We start from the raw sequence: 8,877 nt of genomic DNA, 5'->3' as shown, positions 1-8,877 counted from the left end.
CTACCATTTGGACCCAGATTTCGGCACCTAATTTTTATCAGCAAATCAGTTCCTATCCCACACCCACAAATGAACTGTTCACCCACCCCTTCATCCACCAGGTTTTGCAATAACATATTCTAGTCGTAACCTTTTAATTTGGACCGGTAACCCACCCTTGCAATATAGAAGACGATGGGAAACAAAACATTTTACGGAGATAGCCTAAATGCTGTGTTTGGTTAATTTATTTACACAGAAGCCCAAGAAAGAAGTCGAACAAATAAAAAAGGCCGCAAAGGTACAGGTAGGAATAGTTTCTTTTTAAATTTCGGCAAGAATTTTAACAATGAAAAGCAAGTTCTCCTGTTGCTTTTAATCCTGAGAATTATAATTGACAGGCATGCTTCGGGCTTTACATTAAGTGATGGGGTGAGCTTTACCATCAGCTTTATCATGACTACTCGTATTCAGTTATGCCACAAAAAATTAAAGAAAGTTAAATTGTGATTTATTGAATGCTAAGGTATGAGAACATATAAAATCCCACTTTATCCTATAGAGCATACTACAATCAAATCAATCCAGAGAATTTGAGTATGGTTAATTACAATTGTTAATTTTGAGCTTCACCAGCCTCAGGAGGTAACTTTACTTCAGCCTCCTGATACAAAAAGATTTTAAAGTTTCTGATTTTTGACCACCTGCACCCTGGGATGATGTCGGGTGAGTGGCATGCATTAAAAAGAAATCAAGATTCTTTAAGGTCCTGATAAATTATCGGGGACGAAAATTGTTATGAGTGCACAGGTCTCGTCAGAGATTCAGTATGTACTGAATTTGAAAGCTGCATATTGAAAAGGTGTATACATTACCACCAATCAAATAAATATAAATATTGCTAGTGTTAATCACCCTAACTTGCAGTCAAGGACTGAATTGCAAAGGGTGCGGCTCACGACATCTGGCTGGCGGGGCACCGCACCACAGCTAGATGTTAATTAGCTGTGAGTCGATTTTGATGAGGGAAGAAACTGGAGTACCCGGAGAAAAACCCTCAAGTCAGGTTGAGATCAACTGAAACTCAGCCCACATGCTGGCTGAGGCCAGAGTTGAACCCCGGCTCGCAGTGGTGGGAGGCCCAATAGATAACCACTAAGCCACCCTGACCCCCGATAATCGATAAAAGCACTGTTTCTCAAAAATACTCCTGTGCACTTAGAAAAACAGGCCTCAGATCCTAAACACTGGGCTTGTTCTTTTTTTTTTGGGGGGGGGGGGGTTTAATTTCATACAGGCAAACACGCATTACAGAGCTGAGATATAAAATATTACATACAATATAAGTGATGCGAGAAAACAAGACATCTATACTACACTGCTAACTACATGTCACAAAACTTATGAATCTCATTTAAAGAACTCAAACTATTACCCTAGAAAAACAAAACAAAGAACACAGACGAAGAAGAAAAAAAAAAAAGAAACTACATATGCAACAAGGTTAAAATTAATTGTTAATTTTTGTAAAGTGCTGCATTTATTTGAGCTGAAAGCTATGTATTTTTCTGTTTCAATCTTTTGGTGTAATAACGCTTTAAAATCAGCAAAAATAAAATTGACTCTTAATATTGCTTTACAGTAGATTAGGTATTTCCCAATAAGAAAAAGATGGTTTAGGGCTGAACAAGAGGACCAATTATTTAAGATGCCGTACATGATTTCTTTCTTGCCTAGAGTTAGAGTTTCTTTGGAAAGGCACTGGTACCAACCAGGAAAGTTGGACCAGAAGGAAACAGCAATAGGACAGAATACAAATAAATGGGTGACTGTTTGCTCCACATTTGGACAATACGGACAGACAGGATCCTCGACTTTTTTCATTTTGTGAAGAACAGCGTTTGTATAAAGTATGTTGTGAATTATTTTATACTGAAACATCGAAAGGTATAGAATAAATTTTCTTCCCTGCTAAATCCCATTTCCATCAGCTTTTTCTCTGCCATTGGCGGATTAGAGTCTCGGTTTTCGACCAGTAACCTGTGTATTGTTTTGCAAGTCATCTTATCAATGGCAATTACCGTAATTTCTGGGCGATTATCTGCGCGGGTCATTTTTTTGCAATAACAAGAAAAAAAGTTCAACAGAGTTCAACCCGCACCCAAAAACAAAAGAAATTTGTGAACTCACAAAGTTATCTGCACTATCGATAACTTTAAGCTTATACTCAAAAGTAAAACTCTGACGTTCGCGTTTAACACCGGGCATTTTGACTCAAAGTTGTTCGCGCATGGCTACACTTATGAAAATGATTGAAGCGTTTATTTCTCATTCAGTCAATTACCTTTTTAGAACGTTTTGAATCAAATAAAAACTTCAACCACTGTTTTTGGAAACAAAATATCCTTTAGCATGAAATTGGTAAGTTTTCACACCTATTGTTTTTGATCTTACATTGAATGATACCGCTTGTAAAAGTCCGTTCAAAAAAAAAATCGATATCTCAGGATCTACTGATTCTAAGAAATCACTTGAAACGGGAAAATACTTTCTACCTCAAGGCAGTGCTTGCTAGGAATATTTTACTGATGCACCGAATGTTCTGGTGTTTTAAAATTTTGTCCGTGAATGTTTGTTTACACTCGTGCCGACAATCACCTCTTATTAATTATGCGGCGGCAGCAGCGCCATGAAATGAACATGTCGGTATCAGTTTCTGTGTGTGAATTACTTTAAAGCCTGCTATTTCACATTTTTATTCTTTTGTTTTGACTCTATTATTCCAGTTAATGAATAATATTTTATTTTCAACTACACAGAGAAAGAAGCTCGCTGCTTTGAAATTAGCAAAGTAAGAAAGTAATATCACATGCGTGATAAACGATTTTGATTGCCAACGATATTTGTTGATATGTTTTCAATTTGCATTGGTTTTTATCGAGAGCATTTAAGTTTATTAGGCAATTAAAGCGGGATAAAAAAGGCAATATACAGTTTTTAGGAACAGTTTCATTAATGACTTTTATATTTTTTCCCTACTTACGGTTTTAAAACTATCCCGGAAGATTTAAAAATTATCACATTATCCGCACCTTCCTATAACCTGCACCAAGAACTGTTTGCGGAAAAATTAACACATTACCCGCGGGTAATCGCCCGGAAATTACGGTAGGTTAGTTGTATTAGTTTGATTTTCTTCTTTTAAGTAATTCTTCCACTTTCCTGGTATTGTAGAAGTGAGGCCAATTAACTGCAGAAATTAAGTTACATTTAATCTTAAATTTCTGTGAAAGCTCATGAAAAGATAGAAGCCGGGTTTTGTTTTCATCTACAAGGCTCGAGAGTTTAGTAACACCAACTTGGTGCCAACTTTGAAAGTATACAGACACGTTATTAATTTTTATAAAACTATTGTTCCAAATAATCTGATCAAGTACGCCTTTCTTTGTTTTAGGAATCACGTTATTAATTTCTTGCCAATGTAGAATTATTTCATTATAAAAAGCAGGCAGTTTTACATTTAAAGTCAAATACTTAACGTTGTAATTGCAATAAAACAGTAGTGTTCCGCCTACATTAGAGAGGAGACGTAAAGGAATGATCTTCCACGGTTGATTACCTTCTGAGCAGAAACGTTTTACTCAACATATTTTTAATGCTTTATCAAACAAAGAAAAGTTTATCATATTTAGGCCTCCGTTTTCCTTGTCTTTTATCAAGGTAGTTTTTTTAATCTTCGGGATTTTGTAAATCAAAGATTAGTTTGTCTACTTCAGCTGCAAAAGAGGCTGGTGTACTCAACACACTACAGACAAAAGTAAGCTTCGAAATTGCCATAGATTTCACTATCTGAATTCGGCCGTGGACTGATATGTCTCTTGCTAACCAAATATTCAGGAGTTTTCTTAAAGAATCTAGTCTATCATAAAAAGTTCTTTTTGGCTACGAGTTTTTCGTCATAAGAGAAGTAGACTCCCAGTGCATAGATTGGTTCTTCGTTCATCCTTAAACTTTGAAACGTGTCTTTTCGATGGCGTAGAGACCCTAACCACAACAACTCTGATTTCGACTGATTTATTTTTAATCCAGAACAGTTTTCGAACTGGGAAAGTAAACTGAATAGATAACTTACTGGGCTTGTTCTTGTACAGGCTGCCTAAGCAATTTTTAAGACTAGCAACCAATTTCACAAGAACAGAAACGTAGTTGCACCCTAGTGAATCTGGGAGAGCAATTTTCTAAAATATGTTTTATAAGAAATAAAATTGTGCCCTTCTTGCTGTCTCTAGACAAGACAAAATTTAGTTAGGGAGTATTCATTTTTTACAAGGGTGGGTGGGCCGGAGTAGTTTCTGTGACCCCCCCCCCCCCCCCATTCTAAAAAATGAATGCTCCCTTAGTACCACAACCTAATTGGTGACCAGATAAAATGAGAATAACTTTGCAAATTAATATCAGTGGTGACTGTGGATAATTGAATCATGCTCATGCGGTTTGGTATGTCAACCAATATGTCAATTTGTTTTTGAAATTCTCAGGAAAAATAAAAAGAGTGGACAAGTTACATGTTTGCCTCTGCGTGGAACGAATTCAACAAGGTTGTTGATCATGTCGTTTTTACAGTGACCAAGAACTGACAGCTCAAATGTTAATGTTAATGTTAATGTTAATGCAGTCTAACGTTATGGTTGGGCAGTTGTTACTATCAATTAAATATTTTTAAATACTTTTTGTGGCCTATTTGTCGGCCATGAAATTGACACCTTCTACCATTTCGACTTACATTTCCGCCTTGAGCTATGTCCATAAAATCGGATCTTTTTCCGATCCCACTAAATCATTTGTTGTACAAAAGATCATGACTGCTCAAAGCAGGTTCTTCTCGAAACTGGACATACGGTTGCCTATCACTCGCTCAATATTACATAAATTGGTGCTGGCTTTAAGCCACACCATCACGCCCGCCAATCAGGTTTTATTATTCTAAACAATGTTTCTCGTGGCTTTTTATGGAATTTTTTCGAGTGGGTGAACTAACGATCAAGACCCCTGAGTGGCGACATTTCGTTCTGCAATTTCAGTCCCTGTCTTTTCTAAAATCACGGAATGAAGTACAGGCCGCTAAACTTGACATCTCGGATCATAAACATAACACAACCAGGCGTGCTTTTTTCTATAATTATTCACAGAGAATCCACCGTACAATTCTGGCCTGTTGAATTTTTACTATGCTGGTGCCGTGTGAGAGGATCCAACTCTGGGCCACTTTTTTGCCGTTTGGCTCAGCCATCAAAACGGAGGTCTTTACTCGGCAGCTCAACGGAGCCCTTGCTTTTTGTGACTTAGACTGTTCCAGTTGCAAATCCCACTCTTTTCATATTGGTGCAGCTAGTTTGGCAGCTGAAAACGGCATGTCTGATGCACAGATTCGGGGTCTTGCTCATTGGAAATCCGATGCATTTAAGTTATGGGCTGATCACTGTTTTTATCACGTCCAAATAATGAGTTCTCGACAGGCATGGGCTGGAGAACTGCCTGGTGTTCACAAAAAGTTGGCTGTCAGCAGGCTTGGGCTGGAGAGACGCTTTTATTTGTATTCTTATTATACAGACCGAAAACATGTCAGAGATTGGCCTGGTGTTTTTCTGATGTATTGCGTGAGGTTTATTTTTTACTTTGTATTTTTGTTTGGGCTTTCCTTTCGTAGGTTAGGCTTTTACGTTTCACTCAATGCCTTTAGGTGAAATCGGCTCTCCGCAGGCATGGGCTGGAGAGCCGATTACCCTTATTGTTATATCAGAATGGAAACACATCGGATGTTGGCCTGGTTTGTCTTATGTCTAACTGGTTTTAGATTTTTACTTCTTAAATTCGCCATTCGTTTTTTGTGCTTGGTGTGCGTGCTCGGCCTTGGTGGGGTTTGCCACAGAGTGTGGCTGTTGGTGTAGTTTGCCCCCACCTATTTTTTCCTGAGTTGAAATGTCATAGTGATTTATAAGTGTGCTATTTTAATCACAACTTGTTAGAGATTTTTGTCAATTTAGCGCCACTTAAGTGGCCATTAAAACCCAGCACGATCTCTGTATTTACTGACAGTCGGGGAAGGCCATCGCATGCACACATAATCATTGCTACGACATACAATTAACCTGTTGAAAGGACGTCCCAATGTAAAGGCCAACATTATGTAACTGAAGGAACAAAATGGGATTTATGTTGGGACTAAAGACAAGCTTATCAGTAGATAACAGCCAGGGAGTGGCAATGCGATAGGCATTTTCCTGGGAGGCCTCTGCGGTTTATTACACGGTCTTTTATCTCTCATGTGGAGAGTAATTAGCTTTGTAAAGGCTACGACACGTAAGTTTTTCCCCTTTTTCTGCAAACAAGCTCAGCGAGCACATCCCAACAAAAGTGAAAGCCTATCGCTTCTTATTTTGTCCCACCGCCCCCCACAACCCCTCCTTGGCTCTTTTTTCTAATCTTGTTTTTATATTTGTGAGGGCATAGTTTGCCCCCACCTAATTTTTTCCTGATTTGAAATGTCATAGTGATTTATAATTTCGTTATAACAGTGTGCTATTTTAATCACAACTTGTTAGTGATTTTTGTCAATTAAACGCCACTTAAGAGCAACTTCACTTAGGCCGTGGGTGAGAACCGGCACATGGGTCAAAAATCACTAATGCTGATATTGGTACCCAGAAATAGCCTATTATATGGCGACTGTTGTGGTGTACTTTTTTTCCCTCAAGACTTCTTTTTTGCCGTTAAAATTACAAAATATTGAAGGCTACTGATATCGACACAAAGTCCATGTAATCAACACGCATTTTAGGTGAAATAAATTCTTGCCTCACACATTCGAAACAACACCATTGAGAAAAATAAGTTCAGATCTGCAGAAAGATTATGTCCAGGAGTATTTCAAGCCCAAAGATCACATTCTTAGCGCAAAATGAAAGTTTGGAGAATTAAGTAAAGATGGCCCACATTTCGATGCCTGAGAATTTCACTTTAAGACTCTTTTTGAAGTTCTCTGTTTCATATCCGGTATAACTCCCATTTCCACAAAAAAACAGAGTTGGTTTCTAAAAGTGATGGTCTTTAAAATCATACAAAAATTTCTTTGGTACTTTTCTTTAATCAAGAGAAATAATGCAAAGAAGTTCCATAAAATCGTGGTAATAACTCGCGACAAACAGGCAGCGGTCAAACCCTTCATCCAGACTTTATTGGCTACTACTCAAACAAAGAACTTTCAATTGGCCGGAAATTTCGGTTAAAGAATTAGAATAAGCTCACCTTTCATTTCAAGTAGATGATGATTGATAACTGGGATATTTCTCCTCAGCCTCGTAACCGTGAAATCTGTCAACAACCAAGTGAAATGACCCAGAACACTACAGGTCATGAACGACTTGTCTCTTTTAGTTCGATTCTTCTTCATCTCGCCTAAATAGTGAATCATTTCTGTGCAAGAAAGTCCTTCTTAGTTGGACAACTGCCAAGTGTTCATCTTTCCACGTGAAGGATTAATTGGCGTTTGATTATGTATTTGTGTTTGTCACGCAATTTACATAGTCTGTGAAAATCACAATTTTTCAAAACATTCTACGATTCTCTTGCTTTCTTCCTTTCCACCTTTGTCTATTTCTTAATAATACATCTGAACATAAAATTAACACTGTTCAGGAAACCTGCATGTTTTATGCAAAAAATAGTGAAATGTGAGTACTGTTAACACCCTGATGGTTAAAAGTTTAAACAAAAAATCAGACTTACAGTCGTGCAGCATTCCATTTCCGTGAGACCTTCAAACGTAACTTGTCATGGTCAAGCTTAATCATGGAAATAAATTGCTCATTTAAGAAATTAGTCGGTAGAAATTGCGGCCTTGATAAACGAGATGAAGGAGAATCAAATGTAATTCCACTTCTATCATGCAAGAAAGATATTTGTGGACACAAGAAATCTGTGGTGATTAGCGATGTTGAGTCTGAGATCGAACTGATATTGGCACGTGCATCTATTTTTCCAGTCCGCCTGACATCACTGAATTCACTGTTTGTCCTGCTCACTGATATTCTCTTGGTATTGGATGGCGAAGAGGATCCCAGCGTTGCCGTGTTCCAACAGAGCTTTGTGGGCATGGTGAAGCTTGTAAACCTCGAAAAGCTGACCGTGGGATCAGCAAAGCCTTGTCCAAGACAATTCTTCATCATACTGGAAAATTTATTCCAGCTGGTTTCGGTATGTATGCAGTACGTGTTTTCTTCTCAGTCCGGTTTAGAAATTTCTTGCGTGTTTTTGGAGAAAAGTTCATCCCCTACGTAAGGTATACATATCTTGGAAATAACTCAACGTTATATGAAACTAACTATTAGGGAGCTTCATTAAGCAAAGGCGTTTTTAAGCAATGGATGACAACCGACAATGGAATTTCAGGATTTCCTCTTCATTTCTTTAGAAAATCGTCTCAGTTAGGCTAAATTAAATTAGATCAAATTATATTAGATCAGATTAAATTAAATCGGGCTAAAAGCACTCAACAATACAAATAAGGTAACGTTAACGCAAGAAAAAATTCCAACTGTGACAAAAAACCGCTTAATTTTTATGCTTAAGCTTGTCGGTAGTCACTTTTTGAGTCGGTCTGTATGGTATTTCACACCAGGAATATGCTGCAGTTGCTGCTCTCACTTAAATGCAGAACCGCAGCCCAACGCAAAATCTTCTCATTGTGAAGGAATTAGCAAAGGCGTCAAGACCATCACGGCCGGTATTGAAAACATTTCCTTGGTAGGTAATTTTTGGTGAGAACTAATATGAACCAAGTGCAAACACTGGCAGCACGGCACGATTATGTTTCTGGTCTTGTTCCGGCAAAAGTTTCCA

Source organism: Montipora foliosa, chromosome 7 (genome assembly GCF_036669935.1).
Source record: "Montipora foliosa isolate CH-2021 chromosome 7, ASM3666993v2, whole genome shotgun sequence".
NCBI lineage: Eukaryota > Metazoa > Cnidaria > Anthozoa > Scleractinia > Acroporidae > Montipora > Montipora foliosa.
The sequence above is the reverse complement of the archived record's forward strand: the minus strand, read 5'-3'. Positions refer to the sequence as shown.